This window comes from Mobula hypostoma, chromosome 8, assembly GCF_963921235.1.
Source record: "Mobula hypostoma chromosome 8, sMobHyp1.1, whole genome shotgun sequence".
NCBI classification, from domain to species: domain Eukaryota; kingdom Metazoa; phylum Chordata; class Chondrichthyes; order Myliobatiformes; family Myliobatidae; genus Mobula; species Mobula hypostoma.
The window spans coordinates 39435534-39456906 of NC_086104.1; positions in this window are offsets into that span (position 1 = coordinate 39435534).

Here is a 21373-nt window from a genome sequence, read left to right on the forward strand (position 1 = left end):
GCCACAACGGCCATATCTAACTCCCTCTAAAATATAGCCAATGAACTGGCCTCAACTGTTTTCTGTGGCAGATTCACCACTCTCTGTGTAAAGAAGTTTTTCCTCATCTCGGTCCTAAAAGGCTTCCCCTTTATCCTTAAACTGTGACCCCTTGTTCTGGACTTCCCCAACATCGGGAACAATCTTCCTGCATCTGGCCTGTCCAATCCCTTTAGAATTTTATAAGTTTCAATAAGGTCTCCCCTCAATCTTCTAAATTCCAGCGAGTATAAGCGTAGTTGATCCAGTCTTTCATCATATGAAAGTCCTGCCATCCCAGGAATCGATCTGGTGAACCTTCTCTGTACTCCCTCTATGGCAAGAATGTCTTTCTTCAGATTAGGGGACCAAAACTGCACACAATACTCCAGGTGTGGTCTCACCAAGGCCTTGTACAACTGTAGTAGTACCTCCCAGCTCCTGTACTCGAATCCTCTTGTTATGAATGCCAGCATACCATTCGCCTTTTTCACCGCCTGCTGTACCTGCTTGCCCATTTTCAATGACTGGTGTACAATGACACCCAGGTCTCGTTGCACCTCCCCTTTTCCTAATCGGCCACCATTCAGATAATAATCTGTTTTCCTGTTCTTGCCACCAAAGTGGATAACCTCACATTTATCCACATTAAATTGCATCTGCCATGAATTTGCCCACTCACCTAACCTATCCAAGTCACCCTGCATCCTCTTAGCATCCTCCTCAGAGCTAACACTGCCGCCCAGCTTCGTGTCATCCACAAACTTGGAGATGCTGCATTTAATTCCCTCGTCTAAGTCATTAATATATATTGTAAACAACTGGGGTCCCAGCACTGAGCCTTGCGGTACCCCATTAGTCACTGCCTGCCATTCTGAAAAGGTCCCGTTTATTCCCACTCTTTGCTTCCTGTCTGCCAACCAATTCTCTATCCACATCAATACCTTACCCCCAATACCGTGTGCTTTAAGCTTGCACACTAATCTCCTGTGTGGGAACTTGTCAAAAGCCTTTTGAAAATCCAAATATACCACATCCACTGGTTCTGCCCTATCCACTCCACTAGTTACATCCTCAAAAAATTCTATGAGATTCGTCAGACATGATTTTCCTTTCACAAATCCGTGCTGACTTTGTCCGATGATTTCACCACTTTCCAAATGTGCTGTTATCACATCTTTGATAACTGACTCGAGCATTTTCCCCACCACCGATGTCAGGCTAACCGGTCTATAATTCCCCGGTTTCGCTCTCCTTCCTTTTTAAAAAAGCTGGGTTACATTAGCCACCCTCCAATCCTCAGGAACTAATCCAGAATCTAAAGAGTTTTGAAAAATTATCACTAATGCATCCACTAATTCTTGGGCTACTTCCTTAAACACTCTGGGATGCACACCACCTGGCCCTGGGGATTTATCTGCCTTTAATCCCTTCCATTTACCTAACACCACTTCCCGACTAACATGTATTTCCCTCAGTTCCTCCATCTCACTAGACCCTCGGTCCCCTATTATTTCCAGAAGATTATTTATGTCCTCCTTCGTGAAGACAGAACCAAAGTAGTTATTCAATTGATCTGCCATGTCCTTGTTCCCCATGATCAATTCACCTGTTTCTGTCTGTAAGGGACCTACATTTCAATAGGTTAAAGGAACATGAGTGGCAAAGGTATCACGCAAAAATATTGTGCATAGGCTTTCATTTATGGTCGTGTCAAAAAACGTACAGTCAATTCTGGGTTTATCTGCCTGTGAAAGACTTAATTTGGTGAAAAGAATTTTTGTCTTGGATAGTGAGGCAGAGCTGAAGCGACAGAATGTTGCATTACAGTCGGCAGTAGGTCACGTAACTCGACTGCAGGTCCGGCTCATGGAGGCAAATGCCGACACAGAGAATATAAAAGCAGTAGCTGCAGTGTCTGAGATGGCCAAACCGGAGGCAATTGATGATGTGAAAAAGCAATGGCAGGAGGAGGTTTCTTCAATGCAAGCGAAAATGAGACACTAAGAGAGTATCAGATACAGTTTCATCACCGTCTAGAGCAAGAACGCTCATAGTGGGCACAGTATAAGGTAGAAGTGAAAGCACAAGTGAAAGGATTGATAAGTATTATTTCATTACAAATGGAAGTGGAATGTGAATTGACTGATCTAAGGAGATGTTTGTCTGAAGGACAAAGAGACAAAGTGAGGATATAAGCTAAAAGGACACATGGACACATGGACACAGACCAGATCATACATGGTCCAAACAGAGGAGGGAGCGGTGTTAATAAAGAATCACAAAGGCTTTAAGAAAGAGCCAACTTCAGAGTTTCAGTTATCTGATATAGATGTCTTTTGATTAATGTTGTTAATTGTTTTTCTTTTTAAGGAAAGGAAGATGTAGTGATATCACGTGCAATGATGTGCCAGTACATGACTGGACAGAGCACTGAGCATGCGCGGGATTGCCAGAATGTTCCAGCATGTGGCTGGGTTAAGACGTGTTTGTTTATTACTGTAAATAAAAGTTCTCTAATTCTTACTGTTAACCCATGGTACGTTTAAACAGAAGTAACATAACACAGGTCAATGGGACTAGGCAAATTAATAGTTCAGTATTGGCCAGACGGGCTGAAGGGCCTGTTTCTATGCTGTAGTATTCTATAACTTTATGATTGAGCAAATCATATCCCACCAAATGGGATAAACAAGGAGAATGAGTTAGTTATGCAGCCCTTTGAATAGCTGATAGAATGAACAGACATGGTATTCAGACTCCCGGATGAAAATCTCCCTTTATCTTATGAATAGGAAAAGCATTCATTTCATTGAAGTACAATTAATGTATGATATTAATTACTTTATCATATCTTTGGCAGATATCTAAGAAGCTTTCATAATGCTTTGAATATGTGACAATTCCCCGTACAGTCCATGACTCAGTATTGTTTATCCTCCTCAGTTAGACAGATACAGCCAATAAAATGTCAGAGACCGGGAGAAACAGCTATGGGATAGATAGACAAGTGAGTCCAGTAAAAAAGATCAGCTAACTTTCTCACCTGTACATCAAAACATGCAGTAAAATGTTTTGTTTGCATCAGTGACTAACACAATCCAAGGACTTGCTGGGAGCAGTCCACAATTATCACCATGCTTCTGGCACCAACATAGTGTGCCCACAACTTACACACCCTAACCTATCCACCTTTTTGGAATGTGAGGGGGAAACCAGAGCATCTGGGGGAAACCCATGGGATTACGGGGTGAACGTACAAACTCCTTACAGATAATGGTAGGAATTGAACACTGATCGGTAATCTGGGGGAAAACCCATGGGATTACGGGGAGAACGTACAGACTCCTTACAGATAATGGTAGGAATTGAACCCCGATCGGTAGTCGCTAGCACTGTAAAGTGTGGTGCTAACCGCTACGGTACTCTGCCACCCTTAGAGACTCATTCAAGAAATAATATACAAACACGTTTCTGGTCTTCCCTTTTGCAACTACAAAGACCCTATCAAAGGACACTGACTATGATCCTCCCACTGTCATCACTCCCCCACCATCCCCAGCAAAGTAATCAAACTTATAAAAGCTAAATTCAGTATTCAGAACTTAATTCAGAACTCTACAGACACAAATTTGTTTAATCCATGAAGAACATTTTTTCTACATTGCTAATTTGCTACGAAGTTCTTTCAGCCTATGTATTATTTAAATCTAAGGCAAAATGATAGATGGGTGAAATGGTTCCCCTCTATACAGGGAGAATTGATCTTTTTTTTAATCAATTATGCTACTAAGCAATCGTTTAAAATGTACGGGAAGGGAAAGTAAGATATTTTCCCTGAAGAATTGTGGAATTAGGCATAGATGAAATGAAAGCAGAGAATAGTGGAAATACGCAAAAGGATCAGAAGCATCTGTGGAGAAAAGTGTTTATGTTTTTTATTAGAATTAGTTCAAGTTTATTGTGATAGGTATCAATATACTGGTTAGAAATGCCATGAAAATTAGCTTTGAGCACCAAAGAGCCAGTGTATGACAAACATGTTTCAAACATTACAAACATGTGCCTCTTTCCAAAGATGCTGATATTCCCATTTTATTTCAATATTTCAGTTTCTGAAGTGTTTGGTCAGATTAAGTAGATCTTGCTGTGGATTCTGAATCCACTCAGATTCAGAGAGAGGGGATAATCAGTGTTTAGTAATAATTTTAGGGGGGTGGGGGTGGACGGTGGCACGATAGCATAACGGTTCGTGCATTGTTTTACAGTGCTAGATTTCACTGATTAGGCTTCAGATCCTCTGGCTGACTGTAAAGAGTTTGCATGTTCTCCCCATGACCCCCCCTGGGGCCAAGATGTGACCTGGGTCATGGGAGACAGTCAGTGAAATGTTGAAGTCAGAGAGAATACTTCTTTCACACAGGGATCACTTAGAAGCAGTATCGGGTTAACTGAAACAAAACTATGTCGCAGCAGTGTGCCAACACAGCCTGCCCATCATTGACAACAATTCTGTTCCAGCATTATTGTATCTGTGCCAGACACATCACATTTCATTTAAAACTGCACATGCTCCTTTCAAATTTCCTGCTTCCCAGCCCAAGCAGTGTTATTCCAGGTGGAGTTGACATAAACTTTTGGACAATATCTGAAATTTCTGCAGATATTTTTTGAGGCTTGCATGTGAAAACTTCCAGGAATTCTAGAACATTTTGCTTTATAGATTTAGTATTTTATAGCAGGGGAAAAATCATTTTTATTTATTTGAGATTGCCTGTGTTGTATAGATGGATGAAATATGCACCCCAAGAATTTGCAGCCATTCACTGCTTTCTAATAAACACTTGATGCTTTTGAAGTGAATTAGTATTTGTTAAGTGGCAGCACGCATACTTAAGGTGGCGAAGAAGACATCTAGCCTGCTTTCCTTCAAAAGTCAGGTGGTACAACATAAACATTGGGACATTATGTTGCAACATTACAAAACACTGAACTATGGTGTGCATTACTGGTTGCCATCCCACAGGAATGATAGGGCTGCACCAGAGAGATTGCAGAGTACATTCGCCAGGATGTAACCTCAATCAGACACAGTTAGAAGTGGTGAGAGTTTGAATAGGTTGGGCTTCTTCTCCCCGGCTGGAGGAATAGCTGATAGAGGTATATAAAATATAACAGGCACAGGTGAGGTGCATAACTTTTTTCCCCTTGTATTAAGAGTATCAAAATAAAAAGAGTTTAAAGTGAGAGGAAAATGCTTTAAAGGGGATTTGAGCTAAAATAATTTATACACAGAAAGTTGTTGATATCCTAAAGACCTAACATGGAGAAATGGAATGAGCAAAGACGGGCAAAAATGTCAGCAGGGATGAGATGAGCAAAAAGGTTCATTTTTGTGCTGTATGGCTCCAAGCTCTATTGCTCTAATATTACTGTTGAACGCTTAGATTTCAGACTCGCTTCCACGACCCTTATACATACAAACATACTGCTTGTAATTTAAAACACATGTAGAGTTGGCAAATTAAATCCCTGGCTCTTCCAAAACCTGTTCCCTGCTCCCCATTAAAGTATGCTTGCTGCAATTTTCTTCATGTGGGCAAGTATCGGAATTGTTTGCATGCATTTGGCAGCCTGTGCCACGTAATGTGATTGTCTCATAATAATAGCAGAGCATGGCAAATGTCAGTCAGTACAGATTCTGCCACTATAAAAGACATTCCCGGCTCCAAGGAAGTAACATTTTTGCATGAAATTGTCATTCTAGTCCCAAAACAAACCCTGATTCTGAACAAAGCCGGCTAACAGCTTCAAAAAAGTTGTGGCTACTCCCCAAAACAGTGCAAAAAAAATGACAAGGCCTGATGTAAAATCAAGTTGTTCTATGAGTTAAGCCTCAGGTTTGCAAACTCCCATTGCTTGTGTTGGATATGAAAGGCTGAGAGAGTAATTCAAAGAGCAGCATAAAAAACCACAGAACAAAGGAATGAGCCTAATTGTCTATTCGGTGGTGAACCACTCTTGCTCACTGGTAATTACAGAACTACTTTTTCATTTAGCTGTCTGCAGTTTAGTACTTCCAGGACAAATCTAGTTCCAGTCTGAGCAGCACAGACTTGCCCTGTAGCAGATTCTTCAGTAAATACATCTTGTCATGAGGCAGGTGGGTGTGACAGAAAAACCTGCTCCCTTCATTCCACTGGAAAGAACATTGGCAGCTGGCAAAGCTACTCTACTTTTTAGCTGACTGTCAAAACTACAACAACATTTGACATTTTCTGAAAGGATCTGACATTCAGAAACATACTGAAAACACAAATGTTCAAAACCTGAGAATATAAAATGTAAAACTCAGGAAAAATATCTAATTTTCTTAAGAATGCTTAAGCAATTAAATATATCCCAAATCTTCATTGACTACATTTAGGAATGAAAATTATTTATTTATTTATTTATTAATATATAATTTTTATTGAATTTTCAAAAAGAATACATGAAAAGATAAAATCTACCCACCCCCCCCTCCCCTTAACCCCCCCCCCATATATATAGTCTACCTAAAAGAAAGAAAGAGAAAAAAAAAGAAGAGCCGCCTGGGTATTGGAAGGTTTCCACATGCTCCATGGGATTCAAAATAAATTTGGTATAATTATTCATTATTTTCCCCAAGTAACCAAATTCTTTGTCGGAGCACTTAAATATGACATCCTATCTTTTGTAAATAAGGGCGCCAAATATTCAAGAATGTTAGATAATTATCTCTTAAATTATAAGTAATTTTTTCAAGTGGAATAGAACTAGCCATTTCATTATTCCAACGATCCATACTTAAATACGAATCAGATTTCCAAGTAACTGCTATAGTCTTCTTAGCTACTGCCAATGCAATTCTTATAAATTCTTTCTGATATTTATTCAATTTAAGTTTCGGTTTTTATCCCTTCAATATCACCTAATAGAAATAATACAGGGTTATGTGGAATGAAAATTATTGAAGTGGTATCTGAATATATGTTGCAAACCCTTGGGCAATTGCTGCACATATCTGAGCGTTGTGATGTGTTTGTGTGAGATGGAGTATCCAAGAAGGAAATTAATGGATTTTGCAGACTACACAGGAAGTTTGCAATGCCTTCCTGATAAAGGTATACCCTCAGATCTGCAGAGAGTCGTATTCAAAGCCAAATTGCCGTTGACACAGTGTAGAAGTGAGCACTATACCCTTTGCTTTTCGAAGTCCACAATCATGCCGCTTGATTGGTTTTCCAAAGAAATTCCATCCCACAGTGCAACATACTTTCTAATCTGCTGTGCCCTGGGTTATCCTGCCCTCAAGAACATGAAAAGGAGCAGTTAATATTGCAGTATCCTGCATCACCAGAACATGGCATAACCAAGGTGCTCATGGGTGCAAAGTATATAATAACAGAAGGAGAAAAAGAGTATGGAACTGAAAGTGCCAGCCGATGGTTTAGTGGCACTTTGAGGTGAGTGGTCCTGGGTTTGAATCTGGCTGGCTCCTTGCCGGCTTTCCTTTAGTGCTAGCAACTTGGCCTTGTTAAAACACAGTCAAATGCTACGGAAACAGCAACATTCTGCCTGATGCGCCAACACTGAAATGAAAAGTGAGCTGCCAAGCAGTAGATGTTTTTGCAAATATGATACCTCTATTGATTGGAAGTATTGAGACTGATTGGAAGTATCTCTGAAGAGTGTTTAACATACCAGCATGGGCCTGATTGCAGCAGTATGTTTCTCCACAGCTGCCGGCAGCTGCATGCTTCAGGCACTGAACAAAGTACTAGTGACGTTGCTAAAACATCTGTGGCAGTAAACCATCAGACTCTATATCCCCAGTGCTAGATGCGCAGGAACCAATGCTTAAAATCTAGAGTTACATTCACTTTGACAACCACTGGCTGTGAGCATTAATTTTGCAAAGGTCTCCTAAAGCAAGTTGCATGACTTTCTCAATGTCTAATATTATTAGCTGCTTCACTATGCTTGTTAACCAGCAGTGGTGCCCGGTTCTGTAAAAGGAGTGAAAGAACTTGAAACATATTGTCTGACATGACGACTGGCCTGGTCTGACTCTTGCAGGCCTCCCTCAGCTAAGTTCAGTGCTGCTTTCATCTGAGACACCGAAGGAGTTCTCTTAATTTTAAGGATACAGCACATAAAAGGCCCTTCCGCCCTGATGAAACACAACACACAGCAACTCGTTTATTTAACCCTAGCCTAATCGTAAGCTGATTTACAACTACAAATTAATCTACTAACCTTCTAACCAGAATGTGGGGGGAAACTGGAGCACCCGGAGAAAACGCATGCGGTTCATGGGGAGGATGCATAGACTCCTGACAGACAGCTCTGGAATTGAACTCTGAACTCTGGAATAAACCATGAGCTGTGGTAGTGTTGTGCTAACTGTGGCGCCTAAATTACAATCAGTTTAAATTTAAGTGAAAGAGCCAGCACTGAAATCTCCTGACAAATGGTTTCATTTAGACAAGGTACTTGCACTGATGCACTACCATGACTGTGAGAAAGGTTACGGTAACTCTCAGGGCTACTGTACTCTTTCAGGATTAATTGAGCAAGCATCTTCACATACATATGTTGGTGCTAAATCGTAATTCTGTACTTACAGCAATTTTGTTAGCATTAGGAGTGGGTGATAAACGGCAACCCCTACACTTACAGTATGTCCATTATTACACAGTTGGCACTGACACTTAATGCCAACACTGGTTCGAAACTGCGGTGAAGAATGTTTTTCCTTGCCAGCACTTTCTTTGTGATTTGTTGCTCATCAAAGACATTCCTTACAATAGTGTACAATTATGTCTAGAAATGTAATGTGAAGAGTTTTTTTGTCTCCTTTTGACAGGATACTTACTTGCTGTCAGTTGGATTCAATTTCATACAGAATATTTTCAACTTGTTTGTGAAGCAGTGTCTGAAATATTAGCTTTTAACAGCAAGTGGAGTTCAGAGAAACAGGCAACTCAAACTATTTTGTTCAGGTGAAGTAGTTAGGCCAGAGGGTGAGTCATTTTACGCTTTGTGGTTCTCTTTACAGCTCAATAGTATGATTTTCCTCATGACAGTTTTGCCGTGAGTATCACAACTATTCAAACACCCAAATGAAAAGAGCCGCCACAGAAAGCCCCAGCCACATTGACAGAGAATAACGCACGCTGGCTCCATTGTATCAACAGCCAAGAACTCATTGAAACAAAAGAATCCATTAAAACCTCTGCATATATTTTATTTCTCTACTGAGAGTGAAAATTTGAAATAAAGAAGTGCCGAATATTGTTAAGCATTGTATTCCATGCAAACTCTGAAGAGGAATGAGCAGTTCATGATGTGTCTGTAACACAATTAATATTATTTTGGTCAATATAATTACTAATTACAAACTATCATTGTGGAGTACCTTTTAGCTACACAGACTATCCTGACTGGGACGGTTAAATCTGTTAAACTCTGAGCTGCTCTTAGTTTATAAAGCAATAGAGATTTCTGCCATTATGACCAACAGACACAGTATGCTGGAAGTGCTGCTAAGCAGGCCGGGCAGCGTCTATGGAGGTAAAGTAACAGTCAACGTTTCAAGCTGATACCCTTCATCATGATCTTTCTTCAGATGGATGAAAGGTCTTGGGCTGAAATGCCAACTGTTGATTAGATTAGATTAGATTATGAGAACACTCAGTCCTCTTTTTATTGTCATTTAGAAATGCATACATGTATTAAGAAATGATACAATGTTTCTCTGGAGTGATATCACAGAAAACAGGACTAACCAAAGACTAACACTGACAGAACCACATAATTATAACATATAGTTACAGCAGTGCAAAGCAATACCATAATTTGATGAAGAACAAACCATGGGCACGGTAAATAAAGTCTCAAATGTCCCTGAGTCGATCGACTCCCGAGTCCCCGATAGCAGGTGGCAAAAGGGAGAAGCTCCCTGCCATAAACCTCCAGGCACCGTCAACTTGCCGATGCCTTGGAAGCAGCCAACCACAGGCGACACTGAGTCCATCTGTCCAAAAACTTCAAGCTTCCGACCAGCCTCCCGAGCGCCATCCTCTGCCGAGCACCTTCGACCTCGCCCCAGCTGCTGAAACACGCAAAGCCGAGGATTTCGGGGCCTTCTGCTCCGGAGATTCCGGTTACCACATAGTAGCAGTGGCAGCAAAGCCGGCATTTCAGAAGTTTTCCAGATGTTCCTCCGTGCTCTCACATCTGTTTCCATAAAATCATTATGCACAGTCCCCTACTTGACAGATAACAGACATCACCACCGAAGTGGCTGCGCACGCTGCCGTCGCGCCGCCATCTTCTCCTCCTCTAGGATTTTCCTCCATAGATGCTGCCTGACCTGCTGAGTTCCTCCAGTGCTTAGTGTGTGTTGCTCAAGATTTCCAGTATCTGCAGAATCTCTTCTGTCACTCTAAAAGACCAAACCCATTACAATAAGATCTTTGCCGAAAGGAAAGAGAATCACATTTGCACCAAATGTGATTTTATTGTAAGGTACAAGAGTTTAGAGCCAAAAATATGTGGAAAGTGCAGAATGCCTCAATTTACTAACCTTCATGGGTGTAACATCATTTAAGGAAACAAGCTATAAGATTTACAAGTATGTGTTAAATGTCTGATATAATTCATAAATATGACCATTCTGTTAATATTTCACTTGAACTGCACTTCCTTCAAATTGTGAACTGACATAGGTCTTGTAGAATAGTTGTTTCTGAAACAAAATACCATGTGATACTATTTAATACTTAGGTTCTTTCATCAATCTGTTACAGTCAGAAGACTTTCAGATGTTGCTATAATGGTTTTGATGCAGAATGTCCAGGAGGTATTAGAAACGAGTGAAGCAACAGATGGTATAGGTGATTGAAACAACAGGAGTTAGAACAGAGGAAGCTGGAAGCATGAAAAGTGGCGAAATGCACTGCACTTGGTTTAGAAAACCATGCTTGCATATAGAGTCATACAGCACAGAAACAGGCCCTTCAGCCCAACTATGTTGCCTCAGGAGCTGGTCTCATTTGTCTGCATTTGGTCCATATCCCTCCAATCCAGGAGTTCCCAGCCTTTGTTATGCCATGGACTCCAGGTTTGGAACCCTTGCTGTAATCATTACCTATCCCTGTACCTGCCCAAATGACTTTGAAACATTGTAATTGTAGCTGGCTCTACTGCTTTCACTGGCAGTTCATTCCATGCACCGACCATCCTCTTTGTGAAACTTAGGTCCCTTTAAAATTGTTCCCATCACTTGAAACTGTGTCATCTAGTTTTAGACTCCCTTAACCTGGAAAAAATACTGTGACCATCCACCTCATCCATGATACTCGTGATTTTATTAACCTCAGTGAGGTCACCCCTCAGCCCTCTGCAATCCAGATTTTAAAAAAAACACTCTCCTTATTGCTCAAGCCTTCTAGTCCTGGTAACATTTCTGCACCCTCCACAACTTAAGATAGGGACCTGCTTTTGTCTTCCAGTGTAATATGTATTTTAGATATTAATTACAAATTAAACGTTTTTCTCCTCTAGGTTTTTAAAAATTTCTCTTGAATACAGCCAGAGTCCACATATAATGTGGTGTCTTATCCACGTACTCGTGTTTGGATCAGGGCAGCTGAAAATTTCAGGATTACTACTGCACGGGTGAAGGAAGTGCGGCACACGGTTTCCATGTGTTCACATTTAAAGGTGTGGATTATAGAAATCCCAGGAACAGGGGCAACAGCAGGACCATCACTATCTGGAAATGAAGGGGAATTCCAAACAATCCGCTGTGAAGAATGTTAATAAATAATCTTCAAGCCATAAAGAACCCATGAAGCATTTAACTAAAAGTATGAATGATTTTCTTTGATATTGGTCTACATGGAGTTTAGAAGGCTTCACAAAGTGGTCATAATGTAGGAGACCCTCAGACACCACCCTGCCATAGAATGGACTGACGCAAAGCTCACCGGGTACCTCTGAGATGGAACAGATTGGAAACCTAAAAGGACCAAGATTTGGGCCAAGGGACTTGCCCATTGGTCTGGGATGCACACACTTTGTGGCCTCACTGGAATCACAAACTGTGGTGTTTGTGTTCACTTAGCCAATCACAGAGGTACAGGTTTGGACATCAGCTCAGCTCGGATTGTATGAATAACCTCCATTCATAGCTTTGTCCAAATCTAGGCTGAGCCGATGACCAAACTTGTACTTCTGTGATTGCAAATCTACCCACAATGATTCACTTCATGATTTTTTTTAAATTGAGAGCATTAATTTCAGCAAGTAGAGTGAACAAAATGGCCATTTATGCTGGCAAACAACTTCATGATTGAGAAACATTAAATGAGAGAACTTTCTAAGTAAATGATTAAAGCCATAAATCCTAATATGTTGCTGAAATTTGTAAAACACAGATTTTTGGGTTATATTAAATAGTTTTTCACTGCCATGAAGCAGAGCAATGTGACATGATTAGATCGCCCTCTGGTGGAAAATGTGCAGCCTCCCTATGAGATCTTTGGCTGGTAGGGGAGATTGGACACATACAATCACTTCTTTTCCTCCTTTAAGACACTCTTTCAGCTCACCTCCTACAAAGCCTAAAACTCTTTAGTCAACATCCTCATTCCTGATTTGACCAGTCAGCCTAGGCAATCTGTGAAGTAGGTATGGATGAAGAGTTCAGTGAGTGGAGTTGTCAAAGAGCTTGCAATAGATTTCAGTTCAATTTACCAATTATTAACCATAAACCATAAGATTAAGTAACAGAATTAGGACATTTGATCCATCAAGTCTGCTCTGCTATTCTATCATGGCTGATTTATTTTCCCTCTCAACCTCATTGTTCTACCTTTTCCCCATAACCCTGGATGCCCTTACTAATCAGGAATCAATCAACCTCTGCTTTAAATATACCCAATGATTTGGCTTCCACGGCCATTGGCGGCAATGAGTTCCACAGACTTCCCACCCTGTGGCTAAAGAAATTCCTCCATATCTCTGTTCTAAAGTGATGCTCTTCTCTTCTGAGTCAGTGCCCTTTGGTCCTAGACTCCCCCACTACATAAAACATACTTTCCACATCCACTCTACCAAGGCCTTTCAATATTTGATAGTTTTTTTTTAGTGGGATTTCCCCACCCCCAGTTTTTTAAACTTCCAGTAAGGACAGGCCCAGACCCATCAAACACTACTTACATGTTAACCCTTTCATTCCCAGGATCATTCTTGTGAACCTCATCGAGATCCTCTCCTAAGCACACCCTTTCTTAGATAAGGACTCAAAACTGCTCACAATACTCCAAGTGCTGTCTGATCAATGCCTTATAAAAACTCAGCATCATATCCTTGTTTTCATATTCTAGTCCTCTCAAAGTGAATGCTAACATTGCATTTACTTTCCTTACCACTGATGCAAACTTCAAGTTAACCTTTAGGGAATCCTGCACAAGCACTGGCACCAAAATAAACCACAAAGATTAGTCCATCTCACTTATTCTGTTATGTTACATCTGAAACATCACTAGGAAGAGAAATACTTAAATAGTGTGCTACTGTAGGTATTTTATATATATAGAATCTTTCCACTGCATAGTGATAGATCATAGCTGTTGTTACACAGAATCAATTCAAAGGCTAAAGTGTTAGGGTTGAAACGGCCTGTCACCTACTGTGTTCTTTGCTTGTTTTGAGGTGCAGCTGCAAATCCGATTGTGCAACATCTTACAAACCTAATGCTTTATCTTGATAAATTTCAGCCAACATCTCCAGAATGCAATAATGTCTACCAGTGCATGGGGTTGGTTTACAGGTTTCAGGATTATTCTCAGATCTCTGGAGAAGCCTGGAATAACTGTTCCTTGTTTCTTTCCTCTGACACTCCAATTTCCAAATGATAGCTAATGATGAGTGATCAATAATTCATTCTGTCAATGAGTTAGTTGAAAATTAATCAATGGAAGACAAAGAGATGAAATCAGTTGAAAATTTGGTAATGGTATGTTAACCTTACAGAGCATCCGTTCAATTACTTTGTTTTATGGAGAGAGAGAGAGAGACAGCTAGCAAAATGCCCTTAGTGACCACTTTATTAACTACCTCCTGTTCCTGATGAAGGGGCTACTGAGTGTAGGTTTGTGGTCTCCTCTGCTGCAGCCCAGCCACTTCAAGGTTTGAAATGTTGTGTGTTCAGAGATGTTCTGCTGTACACCAATGTTGTAATGTGTGGTTATTTGAATTACTGTCACCTTCCTGTCAGCTTGCACCATCTGCCCTTTCTCTTCTGCCCTCTCTCATTAACAAGGCATTTTCACCCACAGAACTGCTGCTCACTGGATGTTTTTTTTTGTTTCTCACGTCATTACATAAACTCTAGAGACTGCTGTGTGTGAAAATCCCAGGAGATCAGCAGTTTCTGAGATACTCAAACCACCCCGTCTGGCACTGATAATCATTTCACAGTCAAAGTCACTTAGATCACATTTCTTCCCCAGTCTGTTTGGTCTGACCAACAACTGAACCTCTTGACCGTGTCTGCAGACTTTTATGCATTAAGTTGCTGCCACAGGATTGGCTGGTTAGATATTTGTATTAATGAGCAGGTGTACAAGTGCACCTAATAAAGTGGCCATTGAGAATATATAGTATGTTGGTGAAATTATGAAATAGAAGTCTTCTTGTGCAAGACTGGTAAATAATATTAGAGTCAAGAGTAGCGATGTTATGGTGCAACTTTATAAATCCTTTGTTATGACACAGCTGGAGCACTGTATAGAGTTGTGTCCAGCACAATATAGGAAGAATGTGATTACACTTGAGAGAGTGTAGAGGAAATTCACTCGGGTTTTGACTAGAACAGTGGCCCCCAACCTCCGGGCCACGAAGCATGCAGGGGTGCAGAGGTAGCTGGAACACACCCAGCACATCTTTAAGATAAAAGCAGAAATAAACAAGCCAGTTAATTAGGTGCTACCCAGCATGTAAATGTCGGCCCGTTCTCTCCCTAAAGCAGTGGTGCTTTAAGCTGGGAGGCATAGAGATTGGGTAAAGGTTAAGAAGTTCAGAGTGAATGTAAGGAGTAATTTTTTTCGTGTAGAATGTGGTTGGAATCTGGAACGTTGCCTGAGGGATTTTGAAGGCAGGTAATCTCGAAACATTTAAGAAAGAGCTAGATGAATACTTGAGTAACTGAGTCACAGGACGTAGGAACATGGGACCAGTATACCTGGATACTCGATGTCTGGCAGGCACATTGTGGGCTGAAGGGCCTGTCTTTCTGTATTGTGACAGGTGATCTCAAGATCAACTTGCTAGAATGCTCTTAAAATGTTCAGACAAATCAGCTAAAGTGGCCATGCAGAATTAGTCACAGATCATCAATGACAAAGGAGAAGGTTGAAAAGCTAATTTACAAGGCCTGTATAAATTATTTATTTTCTAGTCGGAGATTTAAGACACTGTATGATAAGGAGGTGAATGTAGAAACATTAATAACAGGATTATACAAATTAGAAATGCCAATTTTTTTCCAAACTATTCAGAAAATAGCAAGTTCATAAATCTGAAAATGTTTCCTCTTCTACTTCTTTGAGCAAATGAGCACTAGTCAATCCATCATACCCACTGTACATGGTAAACTCATTAAGGAGCAACAGATAATCTGCTGGAGGAACACAAATCCTCCCTCCACAGATGGAGAACGTCGACTGTACCTCTTCCTAGAGACGCTGCCTGGCCTGCTGCATTCACCAGCAACTTTTATGTGCGTTGTTTGAAATTCCAGCATCTGCAGATTTCCTTGTGTTTGCGCCTCCATAGATGCTGTTTGATCTGCTGAGTAGATTGTTTGTTGATCCTGATTTCAAACTCTGCAATCATTTGTGTCTCCAGTCTCAGTAAGGAGTCATAATTAAACTGCCACATACAAAATGCTGAAGGAACTCGACAGGTCTAACAGCATGTTTGACTTGCTGAGTTCCTCCACTAATTTTGTGTGCTATTCTGAATTTCCAGTATCTGCCAAAATCTCTTGTGTTTATTAATTAAACTGGCGCATCTTTTGCACCTTTCCAAAACTGGCAGGTTTTAGAAAGGTGCAAAAATAACAGGGTTGTTATCATGGGTGACTTTAACTTCCCTAATATTGATTGGCACCTGATTAGTTCCAAGGGTTTAGATTGGGCAGAGTTTGTTAAGTGTGTCCAGGATGGATTCTTGTCACAGTATGTGGGCAGGCCGACTAGGGGGATTGCCATACTAGATCTAGTACTAGGTAACGAACTGGGTCAGGTCACAGATCTCTTAGTGGGTGAGCATCTGGGGGACAGTGACCACCGCTCTCTGGCCTTTAGCATTATCATGGAAAAGGATAGAATCAGAGAGGACAGGAAAATTTTTAATTGGGGAAGGGCAAATTATGAGGCTATAAGGCTAGAACTTGCGGGTGTGAATTGGGATGATGTTTTTGCAGGGAAATGTACTATGGACATGTGGTCGATGTTTAGAGATCTCTTGCAGGACGTTAGGGATAAATTTGTCCTGGTGAGGAAGATAAAGAATGGTAGGGTGAAGGAACCATGGGTGACAAGTGAAGTAGAAAATCTAGTCAGGTGGAAGAAGGCAGCATGCATGAGGTTTAGGAAGCAATGATCAGATGGGTCTATTGAGGGATATAGGGGAGCAAGAAAGGAGCTTAAGAAGGGGCTGAGAAGAGCAAGAAGGGGGCATGAGAAGGCCTTGGTGAGTAGGGTAAAGGAAAACCCCAAGGCATTCTTCAAATATGTGAAGAACAAAAGGATGACAGGAGTGAAGGTAGGACCGATTAGAGATAAAGGTGGGAAGATGACCCTTGGAGGGTCAGACACCCTGAGCCTGGACCTGGACTTATTTCCTGGCATAATTTACATATTACTATTTAACTATTTATGGTTTTGTTACTATTTATTATTTATGGTGCAACTGTAACGAAAAACAATTTCCCCCAGGATCAATAAAGTATGACTGTGACTATGACTCTGACTCTGACTATGACTATGTGCCTGAAGGCTGTGGAAGTGAGCGAGGTCCTCAATGAATACTTCTCTTTAGTATTCACCAATGAGAGGGAACGATGACGGTGAGGACAATATGAGTGAGGTTGATGTTCTGGAGCATGTTGATATTAAGGGAGAGGAGGTATTGGATTTGTTAAAATACATTAGGACGGATAAGTTCCCAGGACCTGATGGAATATTCCCCAGGCTGCTCCACGAGGCGAGGGAAGAGATTGCTGAGCCTCTGGCTAGGATCTTTATGTCCTCGTTGTGCACGGGAATGGTACTGGAGGATTGGAGGGAGGCGAATGTTGTCCTCTTGTTCAAAAAAGGTAGTAGGGATAGTCCGGGTAATTATAGACCAGTGAGCCTTACGTCTGTGGTGGGAAAGCTGTTGGAAAAGATTCTTAGGGATAGGATATATGGGCATTTAGAGAATCATGGTCTGATCAGGGACAGTCAGCATGGCTTTGTGAAGGGCAGATCATGTCTAACAAGCCTGATAGAGTTCTTTGAGGGGGTGACCAGGCATATAGATGAGGGTAGTGCAGTGGATGTGATCTACATGGATTTTAGTAAGGCATTTGACAAGGTTCCACACGGTAGGCTCATTCAGAAAGTCAGAAGGTATGGGATCCAGGGAAGTTTGGCCAGGTGGATTCAGAATTGGCTTGTCTGCAGAAGGCAGAGGGTGGTGGTGGAGGGAGTACATTCAGATTGGAGAGTTGTGACTAGTGGTGTCCCACAAGGATCTGTTCTGGGACCTCGACTTTTCATGATTTTTATTAACGACCTGGATGTGGGGGTAGAAGGGCGGGTTGGCAAGTTTGCAGATGACACAAAGGTTGGTGGTGTTGTAGATAGTGTAAAGGATTGTTGAGATTGCAGAGAGACATTGATAGGATGCAGAAGTGGGCTGAGAAGTGGCAGATGGAGTTCAACCTGGAGAAGTGTGAAGTGGTACCCTTTGGAAGGACAAACTCCAAGGCAGAGTACAAAGTAAATGGCAGGATACTTGGTAGTGTGGAGGAGTAGAGGGATCTGGGGGTACATGTCCACAAATCCCTGAAAGTTGCCTCACAGGTAGATAGGGTAGTTAAGAAAGCTTATGGGGTTTTAGCTTTCATAAGTCGAGGGATAGAGTTTAAGAGTCGCGGGGTAATGATGCAGCTCTATAAATCTCTGATGAGGCCACACTTGGAGTACTGTGTCCATTTCTGGTCGCCTCACTATAGGAAGGATGTGGAAGCATTGGAAAGGGTACAGAGGAGATTTACCAGGATGCTGCCTGGTTTAGAGAGTATGGATCATGATCAGAGATTAAGGGAGCTAGGGCTTTACTCTTTGGAGAGAAGGAGGATGAGAGGAGACATGATAGAGGTGTACAAGATATTAAGAGGAATAGATAGAATGGATAGCCAGCGCCTCTTCCCCAAGGCACCACTGCTCAATACAAGAGGACATGGCTTTAAGGTAAGGGGTGGGAAGTTCAAGGGGGATATTAGAGGAAGGTTTTTTACTCGGAGAGTGGTTGGTGTGTGGAATGCACTGCCTGAGTCAGTGGTGGAGGCAGATACACTAGTGAAGTTTAAGAGACTACTAGACAGGTTTATGGAGGAATTTAAGGTGGGGGGTTATATGGGAGGTAGGGGGCAGGGTTTGAGGGTCGGCACAACATTGTGGGCCGAAGGGCCTGTAATATGCTGTACTATTCGATGTTCTATGTTCTATCTGGGATTGTCCTGTTCTTTTGTTGTAACTTCTGTGGACAGCTGCACATGTCACGGTCCCAACTGTTAATTCCCCATTTTCACCTCATTTCCTTTGATGGCGACACACCTGGTTTTCATCAAGACCTGCAGCATAAGAACCTCGGCTTTGCACCCACTAGTTGCCAGGTCATTGGTTCTGCCAGTGTGGTAGTTAACGTTTCCCGGCCGCTTAGGCTTGTGTGTTTTAAGTTTTGCTGCAGTAGCAAGATTTAGCTGTGAAACTCAGTCTCTCCATGTTAAGGTAAGTTTTCTAAGTTTTACTTCAGCACTGAGGTTTACCTGTGTAACTCCATCCCTCCGTGCTAAGAAAAGTTTTGTCTGCCACTTTCCCTTTACGCTCCGTGTCACGATAAGTTTTGCCTGCTTCCTGCTTTCCTGCACTCCCTCCTGTTTGCCGTTCAATGCTCACGCCCATGTCTGCATCCTAACTCAATCTCCATGCCTGTGTGCTGCGTTTGGGTTCGCTCTGTTCTCTACAACAGAACGATCTGGCCATCATGACCCAGCAGACACAAACACCCTTCAACAAGCCCTTGCCAGCCAAGGTACTATACTGGGACAGCATGACCAACTCCCCCGGTAGGTCATGGAGAACCTCCATTCCCTGTCTGCTCATGCCGCGCAGATCGGTAACCAGGTGGCCCGAGTATCCACTCATTTTACCCCATCCGCTCCTGGAACCCTGTCTAACCAGCCCAGACAGCCAGTAGCGGCAACCCCTTATGTGTCAGCAACACCCCCACCAAGACAGCCTTACGTACCTGAACCGGAGTACTATGCTGGAGATTTGGGGAAGTGTCAGGCCTTCCTTCTTCAGTGCTCCTTGGTGTTTGAACAGCAGTCGTCCACGTACTCCATCGATAAATCAAAGATTGCTTACATCATGGGATTGTTGCGGGGAAGTGCATTAGCGTGGGCCACAGCTGTTTGGGATAACCAATCAGATATCTGCTCTTCTTTCGCCACCTTTATCACGGAGATGAGAAAGATCTTTGATCACCCCGTCCGTGGTAAAGATGCCACCAGGCATCTAATCACTCTTCACCAGGGCACACACAGTATTGCCAAATATTCCGTGGAGTTCCGGACATTAGCGGCCGACTCTGGGTGGAATGATGAGGCAATCCAAGGGGTATTTCGGAATGGTCTCAGCAACATGGTGAAAGACAAGTTGGTGGTGAGAGACGACACCGACAGCCTGGATTCCCTGATCTCCCTAGCCACCAGGTTGGACAATCGCCTCCCAGAGCACCATAGAGAAAGAACTGGTCGTCCACCACCTTTGGCCACTCCACGGCACTCATTATCGCCTCCCGCCAAAACAAGCCTCTCTCTTCCTCCTGCTCCTAGCATAGGTCCCAGCCCGGTCATTTCCACCGCCCCGGGAGAGGAACCCATGCAGCTGGGGTGGAACTGTCTTTCTCCCGCTGAACGACTACAGAGATTGAGAGCGGGTGAGTGTCTATGTTGCAGTCAGTCTGGCCACTTCCATGCCACCTGCCCCCTTCGGCCAAAAAGGAAAGGCTCACCAGTAGTGGGGGAACCCTGGTGAGTCAGGCAACATTCCCTTCCATCCCCTGACCCCGGATGCAGCATCAAGCTACTTTGAGTTACAACCAACAGTCCTTGCCTCTGGCGCAGAGGGAAACTTTTTGGATGAAAACTTAGCCTTCCAAGCCAGAATTCCTCATAGCCATTGAGTCCACCACTGGAAGCCCGGGCACTGGACGGTAGATAACTGGCTCGAGTCACACACTGCACAGAACCCCTGCCTCTCCTTCTCTCCGGAAACCATATAACCATAGAACAATTACAGCATGGAAACAGGCCATCTCGGCCCTTCTAGTCCGTGCCGAACCATCGGGAGCAGGTACTATTCAATTTAATTTCCTCTCCTCAAACCCTTATAGTTCTTGTTTACCCCCGGTTAAGCCGTCATAACCCCCACATCGACTGCCCCACTGGGAAGATAGTCAGCTGGAGTTCGTTCTGCAATCCCTCTTGTCTGCAATCAGCCCTTTCCCCAGTGGAGGTCACAGCGACCTCGTTGGCCTCTGAGCCCCCGAATTATCCAAGGTTCCAGTAGAGTATCATGATCTGGGAGAAGAGTTTAGCAAACAACAGGCCCTTTCTCTGCCTCCACATCACCCTTACGATTGCACAATTGACCTTCTCCCCAGAGCCTCACTACCCACCAGTCGGCTGTACAACCTGTCCCGACCAGAAAGGGAAGCAGTGGAGGCTTACCTAAATGACTCTTTCATGGCTGGCATTATCAGACCCCCATCTTCCTCTGTAGGTGCAGGTTTCTTCTTTGTGGGGAAGAAAGAGGGCTCACTGCGCCCCTGCATTGACTACTGTGGCCTGAACAACATCACTATAAAGAATGAGTATCCACTGCCCCTTATCAACTCTGCTTCGAGCCCCTTCACGGAGCCACCATTTTCTCGTAAGTTGGACCTGCGGAATGCCTATCACCTGGTCAGGATATGGCAGGGA